At 45.8% G+C, this 21,575-nt stretch overlaps 1 protein-coding gene across 1 annotated transcript in view; it reads right to left on the bottom strand.

The window, feature by feature from the left end:
* Positions 1-21,575, bottom strand: part of LOC138521543 (inactive phospholipase C-like protein 2) — a 639,517-nt gene that overhangs the window by 489,812 nt on the left and 128,130 nt on the right. The window lies entirely within an intron of this gene.

Below are 21,575 nucleotides of genomic sequence, written 5' to 3'. Positions count from 1 at the left end.
GCGGTTGGGTTTCCATCGAGGGCGATTACGACCACAAAGCCAACCCCGGCTTTAGTTACTGTTATGAGGAATACAAGTCATGCGACCATGGCGAAAACATACAAAACCTAACCATATTACTGACAATTAAGAAGGTAAAACAATGTGTGGCACCTGTCAATAGATCTGAGTTCCTAGACATACTTCTTTCCATTTTCCCATTACATTCGTTGGACACCAAAGACTTTGGGCCTCATTACGAGGTGGGCGGTAAGGGATTACCGGCACCGGTAAGGACACCGGTGCCGGTAATCCCTTACCACCCTATTCCGAGGTCCCTTAGCGAGTCCCTTCCTCAACGCCTGGTTTTGCCAGGCGTTATGAAAGGGACCCCTTAAGGGACTTCAGAGCTAATAACGGGCCCGCTAACAGCTTCATCCCCATTCCCATTGAGCCCTATGGGGATTCGAATGGGAATGGGGAATGGTTCCGGAAATGGGGACTTACCGGATTCTCCAAGGTCGGAATGACCCGGTAAGTCCCTCTTCCGGGAACACGGACCCGGAATGCGGAAAGGGGGTAGCCATGGCGCCAATAGCGCCATGGCTACCTCCTACCTCGTAATGAGGCCCTTTGACTTTGTTGAACCAATTAAGAACATGAAATGCGCCATGAGTAGGGTTCACTGTAAATATGAGGAAGTGGCGGAGATTATTTGGAAATACAGAACAAGGTTCTTGGACATGGGTTTCGAACTAGACGCCAAGGAAGAAATCGAGGAGAGCGGTGATAATCTGCTACTAGTGTTTGTGAAATTGAAGGAGGATAAGACGACTGCAAAAAATGAGTTAATAATGCACGGGGCCCCGAATTTGATACAAGAAATACTTATTGAGGACTACGGGATCCCTGGTATCACTGACAAAAATGACATTCTTATTACAGCAAACGTGGCTGATGACAGACCTACAAGTCAACGGATTCCAAGTCTTTCAAGCGCTAGCCCGAAAGGGGAAGAAGGGTAGACCACACAATGGTTTGGTAACAGGAGTAGGTCGGCCTGCCACATGACCCTCTGGAATACCTGATATTAAACGTGTATGACCCTCCTGGAAGTACTCATTCAGAAAGGATAATAGAAACAATTGCGGAAGTCATCAGTAAGCTGGTCCCCCGACAAACATTGAAAACATGAGGAAGCACATGCTAGTACAATATAAGGGGGGAAAGGAGCAACTCTCGACGTATACTGCGGAAGATATAGAGGTGTGGATCTCTAGATTAATGGTGTGGTTTGCCACACCTAAGGCATACCACGCTCTTAATACTAGAGCTGAACACCAACACGGATTTGATAAAGAAGTCTGTGACGCTAAGAGAGATATGAGAAGGAACATTCATAAGGTTAGGCTTTGCAACTGACTCCTAATAAATGACGTAAAACATTAGTGCTATCAAAAATAGATGCCACAGGTGGGTTAAATGGTGGCGTTATTCACACAAAAACACACAATGGCAGAGACTAATTGCAATAGCTTCCACAAAAAATATGACCAACATGTGGCAATTTCTGAACAAAGGTAATGCCAGAAATTCAAGGCAACGGATGAATCCAATTAGTGCTTGTGACTGGATTGCATATATCAGCGGAACCTTTGGAGCTCCTTATTACACCAAAAAATGGGTTCCTTACTCTATAGAGAGCTATGACCTGTGGTTTGAGAAGTTTGAGATTGAGAACCTTAGCCACAGGCTAAAGAAATCAAGAACACCAGGTCCTAATTGGTTAGCTATCGTGCTAAAAAGCAAATGTGTGTACTGGTCTCATATTCTTCATACATTATATACTAAAGTGTCGGAAGAAGGAAAAATTCCACTATCGTGGAAAAGATCTATTTTAGTGCCCCTACACAAGAAAGGTAATCGCTCTGACCCCGCAAATTACAGACTGCTGGCAATGTCAGACATAACAGGGAAAATCGGTGCTTCACTATCATTACAATTGCTAACGAAGTGGGATGATCAAAATCATGTTTTGGACAATTTTCAAATGGGATTCAGACCTGGGTCAAGTACTACTCATTGTCTTAAATGTATGGATAGGCTTATTTTTGAGTCGAAAAGAAAAGCTGGTGCATACCTATGTACCGCAACGATTGACTTCCGAGCTGCTTTCTACACTGCAGATAGGAACATATTTTGGACTAAGCTCGAGAAGTTAAATTGCCCTACTAATTTACATAGGGCCATTCGAGGGAATCTGTTTGCAACAGTAGGGTGGTGAGGCAAGGGTGTGTGTTAGCGCCTCTGCTGTTTAACTTATGCCTAGCGGATCTCCCTGTGGAACTTGCAACAGTGAATAATTGCTCACCAAAATATAAAAATGTCAAGGTAAATTGTATAATGTATGCGGACGACATGATCATTTGTGACCGTACATATATTAGGTATGAAGAGAACAATGCAGGAGTTGCACAAATATGCTGAAAAGAATGGCCTGCCCATAAATTATGACAAAACTAAAATAATGCATTTCGCCCAAAAAGAACTTAGAGAACCAGAAATAATGGTGAGACATCACCTAATAGCCATGGTAACTAGCTATAAATACTTGGGAGTCACACTGACCACTAAAGGGGACTATGCTGAGGTCATCAGAGGGAAGAGCAGGAAAGCAGAAGTTTTAACAGCTATGATCAGTAAAATGGTCAGAGGGAGCTCTGGCTTTCGCCATCAGGAGATATTACTGCTCTATAAGCAAAGCTTCTGCGCTACAATGTTGTATGGTCTGGAAGCTTTATGCATCAGCGATCTGACATGGTTGGAAAAACTGGAAGGCACATTTTGGAGAACAATACTTCGACTGGGACCGAGTGTCCCAAAAGAACTGTTAAGGCTAGAGTTGGGGCTAATGGCGTTTACCAGTCCGGGTGGTTAAAAGAAGGTGTCTGTTGTACATTAACTCTAAAACGTAAATGTATCCAGTATGGCCATTATTGAAACTACTGGGCCAATCTCACTATAGTGAGGATAAAGATAACTTCTATCTATTGGTGAAAGCAACTTTTGAGATGCTTGACTGGGTGCCGGATTAGAATAAAGACTATTACAGCTTTGTGAATAAAGTGGGACTGGGTGGCAAACCATAATCAGTTGGAAAAAGATCTACTGCGAAATCCCAAAACGAACCCATAGATACTACACACCACAGGGCTATTTAAGGCGATGTCCGGCACCTGCGTTGCGTCGGTTCACAATGCTACTTAGAATTGATACATTGCCTGTATTGGCAAGCTCCGAATGCGAGTTGTCGATAAGCGTTGAGAACTGGTTTTGCTGTATGTGTAAATCAAAGGAACAAGGAGAAACGGCAAAACATGTTCGAACGGAATGTCGTATAAATGGACCGATCTAAATGACAATGTTATCAGACTTTGTGAGCAATTATGATAGCATTAAGAGTGATACGTTTTGGGTTTACTGTTTAAACACTGTTAGTAGGGCCTTGCGCAGGACACTTTATAATGTATGGAAAAGAGTCAATTGTCAGTTGAAGAAGGGAAAGGTCCAAAATTCTTGAATGAACTTTAGGGGATAAGAAGAAAAAAATACGTGTTTTATTGTATTAATTCTGAAGTGATGCTTATTACTTATTTTATATATGAATGTTTTGTATATTATATGGAATTGTTATATAGTATTGAAATTAATTATATGTGAAAAGTTCGAAAGAACTGTACACATTCAATTAAATAAAAAAATAAGTAGCTTATAAAAACTTGTGAGCAACTAGTGGAATTTTGGAAACAATAATAAGAATTTTATAACTTATATGATACCAAAATACTTTTTTTAAATAATGTTTTTATGATTTTTAATTACCCACAATGTAACATACAGACTTCCATATGCATTTGCATAACAATATATTGCTGAATTGTGTCTGTGTGTTCCCTTCACCCCCAAGTCCCCCCTCTCTCACCCAGCCTATTCTGCCTGTCTTGTTCCACCACGTTACATCGACTGTAGTACCTACACTGTGTCGTCAATCCGCCTATTGTGACTGGGCTGTTTCCTGTTGTGATTCGGTAGGCCTAGAGGCCATCAGTTCCTGCACCATCTGCTTTCATGAATCTAAGTCTATGTTCTGTTCCCCCTGGCCTCTACGGGCCGCCTCTTGCCACCCTGCAGTTTCCACCAGTGCCCATTTCTGGAGGTCGCTCCACCACTGGTTTACATCTAGCTCGTTTTGTTCTTTCCATCCCGTTGCTATTTTGCGCTTTGCTAGGATGTACATTAAGTCTTTCAACTTGTTCACGTGTCTTTCCCGCTTTGGGCGCTCAGAAATGGGGAGCATACAGGCCGTGGGCGATCTTGTGTCCAACTTTATTTCTGCCCTGGCTAAGGCCAGGGTTATGTCATCTCAATATTGACGGATCTTCCCACAAGCCCAGAACATATGTACCAAGTCAGCATTAATCAATCCACATTTGGGACAAGTCTGTTCCATGGCATTTCTAAATTTGGCTATTTTTCTCAGGGTAGGTGCGCCCTATGTGTTATGTACAACTGAATTAGCTGGAGCTTCGCATTCCTGGACACTTTTTTAGGGTAAGCTAATGTTCTGCCCATGCTGTCTGTCAATTTCTCCTGCAGAGCTGCTTCCCAGCTAAGTCTAGTCTGTTCTAGCATGTCCCCCTGCTGTGCTATTAATAGCTCATATATTGTCGACATTGCAGGCTCACCCTCTGAAATGGCATAAAATATTTCCATCCTATCATCTTCCTGTAGTACCCCATCTGTTCCTGGCCATTTCTGCTTTAGTATTGTGATGAGCGAGGAGTATATTATATGTTGTCCCTCATTTACACCTTCCTCGCAAGTGAGTGCACCAAATTCCATCACCCTACCCTCTCGTACCAAATCTCCCGCTGTTACTACTCCCATGGGTTCTCACTATTTCCTCACATTTAATCTCAGTTGTGGTTCTTCTTCTTTTAGTGTCGTTAGTGGGATCTGGGGGAGTACGGTGTGTCTTTCTTCAAAAAGCATACCACCCTATGCCACATTATCTTACCTCGCATCAACAACAGTGGGGGTTTCGGGACTCACTGCACCTCTTTCCATATTACCTCCTTCAAGAAAAATGGAGTGCATGCCGGCTGAAGCAGCCGTGTTTCTAGGGTCTGCTCGTCCAGCAACCAGCTTGTGACAAACTGCATCTGCCACGCCCAAAAATATACCTCAAAGTTGGGTACCCTAATACCTCCCCCATCATACGGCCTCTGTAATTTCCCCAGTGCCATCCTGCATCTTGAGTTAGGCCATAGAAAGCTACAGCATATTGTGTTGAGGTTCTTAAAGGAAACCTTGCGTATATTGTACAGGATGTTAGTAAAGAAATGTAAAAGCCTCGGGAGTACCACCATCTTTAGCAGTGCTGCCCTACCCATCATTTAGAGCAGTAGCCTGGCTCAGAAAGTCATAGATGACTCAATATTGTCTACCACCCTCATTGTGTTCTGTAAGTATTCTGTCTTGTGGTCATGAAAGATGTCCACTCCTATATATCTAAATGAGTTCACTCCCCACTTAATCGGCACCACTGGCAATGTGTTAAGGGATTTACCTTTATACCCAGCTATGGGGAACAAGCAAGATTTCTGTGCGTTGATCGGGATACCGGATAGTTCTGCGTATTTCTCAAGCACATCCAAAATATACTGCAAGTTGGTTTCAGGGTGCTGTAGGTATAGCAACATATCAGCAGCGTAGAGAGAAATCAGATTTTCATTGCCCCTTACTACTATGCCTGCCTCTCGGTATCCTTTTCTGAGACATGCCGCCAATGGTTCCAAGCCCAGGATAAATAACATAGGTGACCACGGGCAGTCCTGCCTCGTGCCTTTCTCCAGCTGCCATTGATCCGAGATGTGGGCTCCTGTCTTAACCTACCCACTTTATGTATGTCAGCCCCATACCGAACCTCTGCAGGACCACCAGTAGCCATGGCCATCTGACCGAGTCAAATGCTTTGACCGCATCCAGCGAGGCCACCGCATACAGATCTGAACTGTCTTGGGTATGATCAATAATATGATATAACCTCCTCAAGTTGCATGAGATGTTCCTATCTGGGACATATCCCGACTGATCTGGATGTATTTGCTTAGCTATTGCTGGCTTGAGCCTGTTGGCCATTAAGGCTGTCAGTATCTTCCCGACCTGGTTAAACAGCGACAGGGGACGATATGATCCACAGTCTGGGCTTCAATAGTGGAACAATAACAGACTCTCGCAATGACTTCGGTAGCATGCTGGTTTCCAGTGCCTCATTCAGCAATGCTAGCAACAGGGGTGCTACGTCTGTTACGAATTCTTTATAGAATTCACTGGGTAGTCCATCTGTCCCGGGGCCGTCCCAGTCGGCAATCCTCTAATAGTAGATCCTAGCTCCTTTTTAGTTATGGGGGCTTCCAGCTGGCCTATTGCCTCTTTATCTAGTTGTGGGAGATCTATTTGTACCAGGGCTTCGTCTATGTCTGTGGCTTGTGTTGCTAATTTCTCTGCGTATAACTCCTGGTAATACTCCTGAAAGAATCGGTTTATACTGTCTTGCCTTATATAGGCCACCCTTTAGCTCCAGTTATCTCGCTTATCATTTCTCATTTGAGTTCACTTTTGCATAGCCAGGCCAGCAGACGTCCCGGCTTATCCCCCGCGGCGTGTTGCCTTTCTACGTTTTTCCTGTAATTCAACTTGCCTAGTCTTTCCCAATGCCCTAAACATTCCTGCCGCAGCCGGGTAACCTCACGTACCGAATCTTTAGTCGTGTTGTCTGCATTCTCCAAGCCTTCTAATTTAATTTCAGCCTTCCGCAAATCCTTTTCATGGAACCAAAATACTTATTGAATTCTTATGAAATCTTATACGCTTGAAGTAGAATTTATGTAAGGTCTTTTAAGACTCTGATAAGATCCTTTTGAGAAAATCAATAAGAAAATGTTGGCTGGTTTGATCGAGCGATTATCTAGTTTAGAAAAGGCTGTCTGGCCATGCCTCAGTCCTAATGCCCCTAGTTTGAGCACTGTAGCTGGAAGGTCGGTGGAAGTTGTACTGGTGCAAGCGGCTCCAGAGGCCTCAAGCAGGACAGCCTTGTTAGACGAGATGTCAGGAGCATCCTTGGCTGCAGTTGCAACAGTGGAAGTAGGCCTGTAAGCAATTCTCGAAGAGCAGTTTGGTGCCAGCCCTGATGCAGGGACGAAAGCCATACAGAGATTCAGTATTGAGCTACTTGCCATAGAAGTTTGGAAAATAGCATTGGTTTATATACAATGAGCATGTGCAGAACTGTTGCAAAATAGACCATGCTGGGAGCAGATCCTCCTATGCACATTGCTCAATAATGAAGTACTTCCAGGTTACAAAGTATAGAGCACATGTTTTTTTGTTTTTGAGATACAACTAAATTAGTACTTTGCTGTTAAGCTGGTTTGCGCCGATTCGCAAAGCAAGGTACCTTTTTTAGTTTGGGACAGCTCATTAATGTTCATTTATTTATATTTTCATTTGTATTGCCCATTAAACCCGTGGGCATCAATGCGCAGCTTGCAAGGGAGAAAGGTAAACAAATAATAACAGACAGATGAGAGATAGTTACTAGAACAGTGTTACAGCGAAGGATCAGAGTTGTTTATATGAAGGCAAGGCATTAAGGTCTCTTAGGTGAATAGTCACATATTCACTTGTTTCCGGAAGACCCAGTAGGATTGTTGAGCTCTTAGCGAAGGGTTAGTGTGTTCCAGAGCTTGGCTGCAATGACTGGGAAGCCAGGCTGTCCTGGTTGGTCCTGTTGACAAGGCTCTTGTGAATTTCTGAGTGAGATGGGGGGGCAGTTTTGGAGAGGCATCTGTGGGTGATTGACAGTGTTTTGAATAGAATTCTTTCCTGTATAGGGAGCGAGTGTGCCTTTCTTCTTGCAGTGTTGATGTGCTCGCATTTGGGAATGTTTAGTGCAGAGCGGAGCGCATCGTTTTGGAGCACTTGCAGTTTGGGAATATTTTTCTTAGCTGTGCCCACATTACAGTAGACCAGCCTTGCGCCTACGATGGCGCAGTCAATGGTAAGGCAGCTGTCCGTCCACAGGAAGGGTCTGCAGGCATTGATACGTTTGGTGGGCTGTGCGGCTGAGGAGGATATGGCATTGACTTGTCTGAGGCACCTAGGTAGACTCCAAAGGTTTTTACAGATTGGGAAACTGAAATGCATGTACCGCCGATGGTGAAGGATGCATATTGTTGGCTAAGAGAGCGGAGCACAGTGGCCAGTCCAACAATGAGTAATTTGGTATCGTCATTGTTTAGACAGAGGAAGTTTGTGGCCATCCACGTTTGAATGGTCTGGTAGATGGAGTTTAACTTTCCTGGGTCTTGGTGATAGCTGTCAAAGAGGGGGGTGGAGGATCTGGCTATCATCGGCATAATTGGTGTAGGAGATACCCCTTGTGTCCAGGAGGTCAAAACGGGGTCTTGTGAAAATATTATAGAGAGTAGGGGAGATGCACATGCCTTGGGGAACACTGCAGGAGACAGGAGCAGGAGAGGCACTGGCATTTTCGGCAAATACTCGGATTGCTCTGGTTCCTAGTATGTGGTTAGACTTCAGGTAATGGTGGATTTGTATATAGGCTGCTCTATCCAAGATCTTCAAGAGGAAGGGGACCGTTGTGATAGGCTGGTAGTTTGTGGGGATGGTGGGGTCTAGCGATATGATATGATATATGATCGTTATTTATGTAGCGCCTATATACAATATGTTTCAAAGCGCTTCAAGGCAAAGGAGGGAACCAGGGAAAATACAATGACATTCTTACAGGCCATGAACAGTAAGGATGTGAAGTTAACTATCGTACTCGGCCTGATGTCATTTCAGAGAGTGCAAGGGCTAAGACATAGATCAGGAAGGGAGTGGGAGAATAGGAAGGAAATGGAAACAGACAGGCGACTACCGTACTAGGCCTGACGACATTCCGGGTAGAGCCGGAGAAAAACAAAAGGTGAGGGAGAGGGGTGCAGAAAGGGAGGGGAGGAACAAAACAAGCGACCATCGTACTAGGTCTAGCGACATTTCAGATAGTGCTGGGGGGGGGGGACAAGTAAAGGGAGAGGGAAGGAGACAGACAAGGTTGCTATCATAGTAGGTCCAGCCAGGACAATTCTGATAGAGTAAGTGCATAGAAGAAAGTAAGGGGAAGAGGGGAGGAGATAGGAAAAGGGAAAAAGGGAGAGCAGGAGAGAACAGAGTAAGCAGTCAAAAAGAGTGGAGAAGCAAAATGGGAGAGCGAATACAATTGCAGAAGTCAATAGTAACACATAATGTTGCAAGCCAGTATACAAGATGGAGATGGGAATAGCATGAGAGTTGAGAAAGGGTGATGCACTGGAAATCAATGAAGTCCATAAAAGTCAAATCCAGCATTGGCCACAAGAAGGTGAGGGTGAACCCAGAATGTATCAGCACAGACTCCTGCAGAAGTAAGCTGCAGGGAGTGAGGGGGGGCAGGGTAGAAGAATCAAACAAAACAGGCAACACCTGTGTGCGATGGATTCGACAAGCGGTGAAGAAGGAGTCGATAAACGTGGTGATGAAGGGGATGAGGGCTTCAACACAATCCTTCATGATTGCAGCAGGGCACAAGTCTACTTTGCATCTGGTGGGTTTTAGACCTTTTGAGCAGGGAGGTGACTTTGTCAGACATTGTGTTGAAGCGGAATGGGGGAAGGTCTTGTGGGACTGTGGGGCTGCGGCGTCTGAAGGGGAAGACCATTGGGGCTCGTAACAGATTGATTCTGTTGTATCTTTTTGTGTAACATAGCGATTTTGTCCAGGGGGGCATTTTGTACCTTAGTGCACCAGATGTCATCTTTGGAGAAGTCGAGTATTGGAGAGGAGGGCGTTTCCAATTCTCTAAGAATGGAAAAGATTGCTCGGGTGTTAGAGTTTGTGTTGGCAATCCTAGTGTTGTAGGTGGACGATTTTGCTACTTGGATGGCTGACTTGTAGGTTTTGGCTGCTGTGGTGAAAATGGATTTGAGGGTGTCAGATGGGAACCTTTTTCCAATCTACCTAAGGGTCACGTTTCTTTGCCTAAAGTGGCAGGAGGTCAGGTGTGAACCATGAGTTATGGTGTGAAGTGGGTTTCGCTTTGCATGGCAAGAGGGGAGCAATGGTATTGACTGCCTGCTGCATTGCGTTGGCATACGTTCACAAGCTTGTCTGGGTCCGGATGGGCAGGGTGAGCTGGCTGTAGTCATGCAAGCCAGAGTAGGATGCAGTCTTTTGGTGGGTAGGTGCACAGATGCATTGTATGAAGCCAAGTGCATTCAGGGTGTTAGCAACAGAGGCAGCATTTGGGTCATTAGGGTCATTGAGACCTAGGTTGAGGTCACCAAGAAGGATGGTTTTGGAGGTCGGTTTAATATTGGTGCTCAGTAGGGTAGGTAGAGAATAACAGTATGTCACATGCATAGTGATAGTCTCTGTGAGGGATAGAGGTTTTTTGAGCGAGTACATTGCAGTGTTCTGGCTGCGTGGAGGTTATTTTGTCTGATTGAGAGGGTGTCTCTTGCTATCAGGGTGACCCCCAACCTCTGCCGTCGGGTCTGTCACAACAAAAGATGGTGTAGTTGGGGGGAATTGCAATAGGGAGGCAGGGGCCAGAGGTGGCGTGGAGCTATGACAGATGGACCTCACTCTTAGGGCCTTCACCGCCATTGTTGATGTACCGCGGATGTGAGAACCGTTACTCTCTCAGACAGCCATTCAGTTGATGATCTGGAGGAGATGGAGAGGCCATCAATCGAACAAGTCAACTGACCGCAAATCAAGAAGTCAATGATGGAATCACTGACATCACTATGTAGCCGCACTTAGACATGAAGTACATAGTCATCCATTCACAAAGTTACACGAACATGCATTAGTTTATTGCACATAGACATGAAACACTTGCTTATGGCTCACACAGGTAGATGACAGACACACATACATATCTCTATATATAGACACATTCTTCCCCAAAGCTGAACCGCAAAATGCCAAAATATACTTATACCAAGCATGCATATGCTTGAAAAGCTATAAGGACAAATATGGAAGCTATAGGCCCACCAAAGTGAATGAGGCAGGGGAGACAAGCTTTGAGTACATGGAAGGGCTGGCATGATTGGTGATAGTCATGGCGCTATTAGCACCATGACTAGCACCAATAACGGGACCGTGTCTGCCCTCGTTCAATGGGGACTTACCGGTCCAGTCCGACCTTGGCGGGACCGGTAAATCCCCATTGTAAAAGCCATTCCCCATTCCCATTTGAGCCCCCATAGGGCTCAATGAGAAGGGGGAAGGCATCAATAACAGTACTGCAAATTGCTGTACCGTTATTGACCCCGGTATCCCTTAACGGGTCCCGTCCATAACGCCTGGTAAAACCAGGCGTTAAGGGAGGGACCCTGCTAAGGGACCTCGGAATAGGGTGCAAAGGGATTACCGGCACTAGTGTCATTACCGGTGCCCGGTATCCCTTTGCGCCCACCGCAGAATGAGGCCCAATGTCCATTCATTCGAGGTGAACGGAGAGAAGCTGTTCCCACCAAATTAGAGGTGGCAAGATACAAGTGTTGCTTATGAAGTGTTGCTCCATCTTCTTTTGGTTTTTGCACTCTGGGGAAGGGAAGAGTGCATACGTTTGCATGGGTGTGTTCTAGGTAATGCCAGAAATGGGGTCGCTTTGTAGCGGGGGCAGAATGGCAGCACGTACACGTACCTTTGGATACCATCTGGAAGTGGGAGTTGGCCTGTTCAGGCGAGACAAGGCAAGACAGGAGCATCAGGCCTTAGTGCTGGGCCTTTGTGAGGGGCAGGCTTCGCCTGCCGGCTACCCGAGTCAGGCCAGTTATGTGTAGATGTCAGCCAATCCTTGGCTTGCAGAGGAGGGCCAAAAGCCAGACCCCCCCTTGTGATGTGAAGCTCGCATCGCGGCAGCGGCCATATTTGAATGGAGAAATGACCCAGATTTCTGGTTATATAGCCCAGCAAGGCTTGCTGCAATGTCTAGTAAGCAGGTCTGCGGCAGTACCAATTTCGGAACATGAAGATAATTAGGCCATACAGGAGTTGCATCAATTATTGAAGTACTTCGGTTACAAAGTATAAAGCACATGCTTTTTATTTTTGGGATACAACTAAATGAGCACTTCGTCGCTAAGCTGGTTTGTGCCAATACCCGACCAAAGGCAACATTTTTAGTTTGGGGCAGCTCTGCAGCCTTTACTTCATCAGCAGAGTTTAGAATTATAGGTTGCTGACAACTTTCAGACACAATACAGGTGCTCTCTAGAGTAAGTAAAAGCAGGGCTGGAAAATGACTTTTCTTTCTGGGATCCCACCCAGTGGGGAGAGTGGGGGGATGTGGCGGTGAAGGAGGGCAGGGGGTGGGGTATTTTACTCACCACCCATAAATATTTGCATCTCAGTCCCTCTGAAAATTAATCATTAACACCTTGGATATAGCCTAGTTTCTTATGTTGCCATCAAAAGATAAAATGTTCACCCCTTTGAAAGCTAAACAAAATGTACATTAGTGTATCCTGTAGAGTACAGTATTAAAAAGGAATACCACAGCCAACTGGTAAGACCCTCAAGTGGTCTTGTGGGGAAGTGTCTTGCCTCTGAAACGAGCGACCACAGCAAAGTTTAAACAGTGCACCGCAGCATTCTAAAATATATGTAGAGTGCCCATGGAGTTCCCTGGATTTGGGACCCGAATCCCAGATCCAGGGAGAGGTTTTTTGCTGACTCCCAGATCCAGGAAGAACCGGCCCAATGTCAGCACTGAGTGAAAGCGGATAGCATTTACCTTTGCCGGAAGATTTGGTGAGAAAGAGAGAAAGAGAGAAAGAGAGAAAGAGAGAAAGAGAGAAAGAGAGAAAGAGAGAAAGAGAGAAAGAGAGAAAGAGAGAGAGAAAGAGAGAGAGAAAGAAAGAGAGAAAGAAAGAGAGAAAGAAAGAGAGAAAGAAAGAGAGAAAGAAAGGCCACCTCTAAGAGGAGTTTCCTGCTTCGACTAAAACTAAGGAAATGTCAGAATGTCCATAACTAAAAAGTCCACCATTCTGTGACAAAATCCTACTTCTAACCCTGACTCCCTTCTTTTGGACAGTATTGTTTGCAACGTAGGAGGAATGTATGCCCTCCCCAGCCCTTTCTGAAGCTCCTTTATCTGCGGGTCCCAGACCCTTTCGTATTGGATTCTCAAGTGTGGGTCCCAGACTCCTTCATACTGCTTTCTTAAGTGTGGCTCCCAGACCTGTTTGTACACGCTTCTTAAAGCGGGTGCCAGACCCTTTTGAATCGGTTCGGAAGAGTGGGTCCCAGACCCCTTTGTATCAGTTTCTTAAGTGTGGATCCCAGACCTCTTCACAACAGCTTCTCCTATGTCTGAGCAGTCCCCGGCAGCCCCTGTACCTTCTTGTGGGGCTCCCGGTCCAATCGCCTCCTTCATGGGTCTCTGTTCATCTTCTTGCAGCTTTTCCCAGCTGTTTCTTGTTCTCACGCTGGTTTATGTGGCTCCGACCACCCTTCTGTGGAGCCGCGCAGTTCGTACCTGCTCATCTGCATTGTGCGACACCTGGGACTTCTGTCTTGCTCGCTCTCAGCATGTCTCACTCCAGCAAAGCAGGTAGGGACTCTGGTACTCTCCCTGTTTCATCCCAGTCAGCAGCTTCAGGCTCAGCTCTTTGTGGTGCGGGCAAGGACTTCCGCTCGCGGCGCCTCTGGGGAGGGACTGACAACAGTGTTAGACTCTTCCATTTTTATGCTATTTGAGACTGCATAACTGGACCGTTCACTCTGGTTTTCTGAGAGGTTGTTTAGGGCTCTGTGTATCTTCCTCATCTCAGTACTTTGATAGGACAGCTCACTGTAGACAGCCCTAATCTTCTTCGTCCCAGTAGTAATACCACTGCAATAGCAGAAATACATAGAGGAACCAATAGGATCAGGGGAAGGAAAAGCAGATGAGGAAAGAAAAGTGGGTTAAGCTGTGTTGTACCACATTGGCTCCTGATGTCTTCCCTGTATCATAGAGGGGGAATCCCACCCCTTGAGATTCACCCGCTGAGTACCACCACCAGGGGGACTATCGGGTAGCGGCCTCACCTCCCTGGCCTGATGGAAAGGGCCTCCGCCTCGGGGAGCAGGGAACGACATCATGAGATTCGTCCCAATTCCCTTAAATCATCCGACCTCCAACACCCACCGAGCTATTAAACTTTATCTGGGAGGTTTTGGCCCGGTTCTCTGGTGCACCATTAGCTTCTGGGTAGCTTACACCTTCAGAGCTTTGCCTAGAAGGAAGAGTTACACATTACATTTAAAAAAGCTCCTAGAATTTAGACTGCCCTAGACACGACTCGTGCCACTCGGGTATTTCTTTCCATAAAACTGCTCACATATTGAATCCTTAAAATGACAACCTGCTGAGATAAGGTTATTAAATAATAGGCCTTTTGTGAAATAGAAAACATGTATATGTTTCCCAAAACAAGAAGACATTTCAGAATATAAGGATACAATTGGCAAATACAAGAGAAATCCGATGCGGAAGTCCGAACTGGTGAAGAAAAGATATAAGCAATTGGCTTCAAGCATCCTCCTAGCCTTGCTTTCCAACTAGCCTGAAAGGGAGCGAGCGGAAGCGCGCAGGTTTTTTTTTGTAACATAGTTAATTTTTCAAAGTCAGGTGTTTAATTATGCAGGAAGGCACAGCTTTGCTCAAGAAGAGATTGCAGTCAGAGGAGGATCCTGTGCCCATAGGTCTCCACAGGCACCGTCAGTTCTCCATCCTCTCCGCGCCCTTGATGTGGCAGCAACCGCAGCCTGAAAGGAGTCAATTAAAAGGAAGATCCAGGAACACCTGGGGCTTGTCGCGCCTTGGGGAAACTGCACTGGACATGGTGACCTAGGGGCAGAAGCTTCATGCCCTTGGCAACACAGGCTATCAGGTCCTTATTCGAATCTAGCGGTGAAAAGTCAACAAATGTTGGTGTGAGGTGCTCCCTGGGCTTGTGTGCATCTCTGTTAAATATGAAATTCAATAAAGAGATCGAACTAAGTTCTTTAGGCTCGAGCACTCCTTGCTAACTTGTGTGATCTAAGGCACTATCCAGACCACTCTTAATTAGTTTGAAGAGATTATCAAAATAAATACACGACAGGCCACCAACATAAAAAGGACAAGAGAGTGTGTGTGTGTGTGTGTGTGTGTGTGTGTGTGTGTGTGTGTGTGTGTGTGTGTGTGTGTGTGTGTGTGTGTGTGTGTGTGTGAGTGTGAGTGTGAGAGAGAGAGAGAGAGAGAGAGAGAGAGAGAGAGAGAGAGAGAGAGAGAGAGAGAGAGAGAGAGAGAGAGAGAGAGAGAGAGAGAGAGAGAGAGAGAGAGAGAGAGAGAGAGAGAGAGAGAGAGAGAGAGAGAGAGAGAGAGAGAGAGAGAGAGAGAGAGAGAGAGAGAGAGAGAGAGAGAGAGAGATTACAGACAATTCCCTGGATATAAACTGTGGCGGTTTTGAGGTGGTCCTGAGTATACTAGACAAAAAGAAAGGCTTTCTATCATTGATATTCCAGTGAAGGTGTTTTCTCAGAAGTCTCTGTGGCGCGTGCAATTACAGCGCAAGGCTGGTCATCGAAAGGCGTTGCTGTTTTGTGTCTGCCCGCAGAAGGCTTTGATAAGTGTTGCTATAAATTCAGTAAACTATTATAGCAATCATTAGTTGATGAACACGCTTTTCAATCCATCTCTTTCAGCCTCGGCAGGATTGGAGATTGTGATTGGCAGGTGGTGCCAGCAGTGCCACTGTAGATGTGGAGAGCATCCCGATGAATCCTTGTGCTCTTTCTCTGCACTCTTAAGTCCTGGGAGCAAAACTGAAAAGTGTGCCATGGACATGCTGGACCCGAGTATGCTTTCTGCCCGACCGGGGCCTATTGACCTGTGTAGCCGAGGCTGCTGCTGTTGTGAGAAGTCTTATCCCCAACTGTTGTCCAGAAAATCAATGGCCTTATGGTGTGGTGAAGGAATGTGTGCATGCTCCGAGTCCAACAAAGTTGGCTAACGCCTCTTTCAGAGATTCTACTGTGCCCAACACAATCAAACAAACCGCTTTCAGCAGCCGTTGACATCCTTTGCCACTCCCCTTTGCTCCGGCGCTGAGGTGAAGCGGCGGGGCTGCATGAGAGCGCGACTAACTGGATTGCCTCATTTCTAGGGAATAGAGTGTCCAGGGTGAGAATCTCAGCCACAGGGCTGTTGTATCTGTGGTCCTCCTGTCAGTATTTATATTAAGACCCATCACGACCTCCTAATGGTCCTGGGTGCCATCTTTCAGAACTACAGAGATGACACCCAGAGGCTTTGTTCAGAGGATGATCCCGTGGCACACATGGCATGCAGGATCTTTAGACATGTTGAGAGAAGCATGAGTGAAAATTGGTTGGGCTTAAATCAAGAGATGGCGCAGATCTTTTTGGTCTCATTTATTCATTCGTTACCCAAACTCACAGAATGACATCCTGACATCTCCCTATAAGGAAAAAGGTAGAAATGCTTGGTGGCCTTCCCGGGTCAGCATTATCCAAGGCTTTGCAAGTAACCAGAACCTCAAGCTCTTCATAATACTATTTAATGTTCTAAAGGCAGCTAAGACCCCTGCTGCTCAATGCCCACGCAGAACAAAAGAGGTGAATGCTGGAAGGTTTAGAATTAATCTGAACCTCTGGCATTGGTCTGGGCAACCCTCCAAACCATCGTTCTTTGCCTGCCAAGCCATTGCAAAAGGGGAAAGACCATATGCAAATCAGGCTTGATCACACCACAAAAGGGGCAGTCCAGACCCAACTGCTTGGTCACATCCCTTCTGCACGAGACCACCAGCAACCCCAGACATGTTTCAGCATACACATCAGTGAGGAGTAGCTTGGGTCCAATCCCCACTGAGCAACTACTGCCCGTGCCATCATGTGAGCAAAGTTTGATTATTGCAATGTGCTTTTCTAGAAAGTAATCGGGGTAAACTTCGTTGCCTAAAAGTCTTACTGAATTTAGCCGTCAAGATTGCCACGAATTACACAAGAAAATATATCTCTCGAGACTAGGACGCTTCACTGACTTCCCATAAAGGGTTAAGTGGTCTTCAAGTCACTGATACTTATACCCAAGGTCCTGTATGGTTGGGTCCCATTCTACTTGGAAAACGAGCTAAAATGGATTATAGCCATTCGAGAGAAACGAGCCAGGACTAACCGTAGCGCGATTATTCCGTGCTTTCAACCTGCCAGGGCTTCCACTAGGCCCTTCGCTGTACTGGGTGCCAGACAATGGAACACATTAGCCTAGATTCGCCACACTGAAGCCCTGCACCTATTCCAGAAGACAACAAAGGCTTTATTCGTTTACCTCCCCTACCTTACTCTATGCCTAGTAGTAGTTTGTCATTTATATAGCGCCTTTATCCCCTTAGTATGCCCTCAGCGCGCTTGTGGGGGGAACGCCCTCAGGATACCGAAGTCCAAGGTATAGGAAAAGTGTCAGAAGGAGTTAGAATGTGTGTGTGCATTTGCTCAAAATAGAGAGTTGGGGGTGCAGTGGATTGCCGAGCCCATGATTTTCAGGCATATGGATGGGTGCTGAGAGGCGGTCAGGAGAGAGCACGAGTGTGAAAGACTGGTTATGTGTCGAGCTAGACCACCGTTTTTGTTGGCTCTTTTACGTTGATACCATTCTGGTCACCTGCACATCACCAAATGCGAATACCTTTCATTCCTCCTATCCTTGTATAGCTTTAGACCAGGTGTCTGCCACCTGCAGTACTCCATGTGTTTTGGACTACGACTCCCATGATCCCTCACCATAGGCTATAAACCAGCTAGGGTGGATCGAAAGTGTAGCCCAAAACATCTGTAGAGCCAAAGATTGCAGACCCCTGCTTTAGACTACAGAGCTAGCTTTGCAGAGACACCCTTGCCGTGTTTTGGTTGCCTATGTAGTTTTGTATTGTATTAAGATGCAGTGATAGCCAGGGGTGTTGCTAGGTCTGGAAAAGATCTGGGGCTACACTAATTTCGGGACTCGGGGCTAGCTAGCCTGAGCTTCTATCCAGGGCTACAACCAAAAGTCCCGGGGCTATAGCCACATGCCAAACTGCAGGGACAAAAAGAAGCTGATGCAAGACAAATACAAAGTGAATAAACGAATGTCCCTGAGAGTAGAGCATGTACTATTTAGGACAATGACTTTAAATTATGAAGTGGAAAAGTGCAGCTGACTACTGGCAAATCGCCCACGATTGGCATAGAGCAAGAGATGAATCAATGCGTTGAAAAAGGAATGTGGAAGATTACGCACGGCGCAGATGTGGTCAACAAGCAATTCAATCAACAAGCAATTCCACAGCTTCTCTAAGATATTATGCAACCCTGCATAACTACAAGAGAAGGGAGATATTGAATAATTCCTTTTTGGATAGAAGTATTGCACTTAACAACAAAGGCAGCTGGGCAAGTCGAGAAAAGCAGACAATGGAAGAATTGAGGAAGACATCCTACAGTCTTAATTACGGAAAATGCCCAGGGCTGGACGGTCTGCCCCTGGAGTATTAGAGAATCATGCCAGAAGGGGTATTTGACTTCTACTGGATATGTATAATGATTCAGCAAAGGAGGGACGGCTTCCAGGGACAGTGCAACATGCAAATATTCCAATCCTCCTGACGAAGAACAAGCCAGCAATGCTACCAGGAACTAACTGTCACCAGGCTGGATGGCTGACGATGCAAAGCAGGACAACATTTAAATGTCTTCTCCTGGTTCACAAATCTATTTATATTAAGGCACCACTGTATCTATCCACCTCTATCCAACTCTACAAGCCTTCTAGTAGTCTGTGCTCTACCTCCTCGTGCCTCCTCTCGCTTCCACTCTTTCTCTCTTCTTGCTCCACTTGCATGGAATTCTCCTTCCCCAGACATCTGAGGAACAGTCCACACAGATTTATTCAAAACCAAACTAAAAGCCTACCGCCTCACCTCCGGTTTACCCTCTTAACCTACCTCTCATCTACTTTCCAGCTAACATGTTTACCTCGCCTCTACCCTGCCTCTGTCCCTCACTTTCTCTGCCTCCACTCTAGCACATCACCCATCATGGTCACATCCCGAGCACAGCAGGCCGTACCGCCTACCTGCACTTAAAAATGTCCAATGTTGGTTGTCCTAAATCCATGTATGTCTACTTATGTATTGTCCCCAGTGACTCTTCCGTTCACTCCCACCCACAGCCTGGTCAGAATGTCCCTCAAACTCACCCCATTGTAAGAAGCTCACTGCATCCCATCAAATCTGATTTTGTATCTATTGTATGTTCTTTTGTGATCAAAAGAGCATTGCTCCTCCTGTATATAAAAATAAATAAATAATACACCAGCAGGTCTTATGAATACAGACTATAATATATTGGTGAAGACATTGGCAAGAAGATTAGAAGGAATGCTTCCAGTCTTGTGAACCTGAATCGAGCAGGCTTCATCAAGGCATGTTACATGGCAATGATTATGAGGACGATGATCCTTACATCGACAGAAGGGAGGAAGCTAGATGGTCCAGTGGGAGTAATGTCACAGAAACAGAGAAGGACTTAAAACACATTGGCCAAAATGTCTTTTCAACATATGATGAGAGGAGTCTCGATCACATCTTTTCTTGCAAAGGGTGGAACTACGACACAGCTTTCTTTGTTACCAATGGCCAATGCTCAAACCCGTTTGCCTTGAAAAGCAGAAAAAGACTAGTCTGTCTACACGTCCGGATGCTTTTCGTCCTTGCAATCGAGCCACTTTCGATTAGGAGAAGGCAAGATTCTCAAATAAAAGGGGCGGCGTATGGTGACCTGGAGCAGAAGTTGGGACTTTATGCCAATGACTACAAGATCTGGAGAGTTCCCTTATAGCGCTAATGGGGAAGATTGATCAGTTTGGATACGTGTCCGGATACAAAATCAATTAGACAAAATCTGAAGCAATGCTAATATGTATTTTATTTATTTATTTTATGTGTGCATTTAGAGCAGGGCTCACAGCCCGTAGGCATCTAGGCACAGAAAACGGATCTCATAGAAGAGGGATTCCACTGGTACCTGTCGAACCTGGACTTTTTGGGCATCTGGCTTACTGCCGATCCTGGTCGCCTTATGAAGTGCAACATGGACATAGACGTGGCTGGCGAAGAACACATTGAGACAGGTGGGCTGCCGTGAGCCCAACTCCTTGCGGAGAACAAATGCTCTAAAGATGTCGGCAGCATGCAAGATAAATTATGCCCTGTCAATAATTCCGTTGTCACCTGGAGCCAGCTTCTTCAAAGCTATGGACCGGGAAATACAAACCTTCCTCTAGGAGCGGAAACTTCAGAGTCTGGCCTTATGGAAACTCCAACTATCGTAGAGCAAACGGCTGACGGAATATTCCACACTATTTAAGGTATCATCTAGCATTTACTGCAGGACACTTTCTGGAATTTCTGGGAGATGACATAGATTAAGGGGCGGAAGAAGAAGTAAGCTGGCGTGGACCGCTCAAACCATCCATACTATTGACCACCGAGATGCATGGCAGAGGAAAGCATCCTCACCTACAGTGTTTCTGCGAAGATTCTGGAGGAAGATGCCAGATAATGGGTATGGAGCCACACGCATTTGTAAAAGCCTCAGCGTGGTTCAACCCAGAGATAAAGCTGAAATGAAGGGAAAGTACCTGTCCGGCTTGCTCTTTGAGTGGGGTAAAATGGATTGATAATTCAATTAAGTCGGGGAAATAGATTTTGTTTCGGATTCTACGAGCAAGTAAAAGAATGGATGGATGCACCTACGGGGAATGTCGTATTCTCAGCACGGCCATAAGAAGAGCAAAAACCATACCGGACAAGGGGAGAATGGATAACAAACTGGTGAATGACATGTGGCAGCTGGGAGAACTGCGACACCTGGCTTAGGCAATGTAGGAGAGCAAAAACCATACCGGACAAGGGGAGAATGGATAACAAACTGGTGAATGACATGTGGCAGCTGGGAGAACTGCGACACCTGGCTTCGGCAATGTAGGAGAGCAAAAACCATACCGGACAAGGGGAGAATGGATAACAAACTGGTGAATGACATGTGGCAGCTGGGAGAACTGCGACACCTGGCTTCGGCAATGTAGGAGAGCAAAAACCATACCGGACAAGTGGAGAGCCCTCACACAGAGCTTTTTAAGAGTCGCATTAAAACCTGACTCTTTAACAAATTCTAACTTGCTACTTGCTCTTTGTGCTAACATAGCACCGCATACATAGCAACTTCGAACTGCTCTCCTTACTTACTCCATAACCCTTCTGTAACCCAAATGTACAATGTACTCTACACCATTGCCAATGTTCATTCTGCTCTAAATGTAAATGCTTAAAATGTATTGCTCTTACCCTGTAACAAGACAAGTATGCACTCTGTAACCTACGCTG

Source organism: Ambystoma mexicanum, chromosome 13, assembly GCF_040938575.1.
Source record: "Ambystoma mexicanum isolate Mex_15411 chromosome 13, UKY_AmexF1_1, whole genome shotgun sequence".
NCBI classification, from domain to species: domain Eukaryota; kingdom Metazoa; phylum Chordata; class Amphibia; order Caudata; family Ambystomatidae; genus Ambystoma; species Ambystoma mexicanum.
The sequence above is the reverse complement of the archived record's forward strand: the minus strand, read 5'-3'. Positions and strand labels throughout refer to the sequence as shown.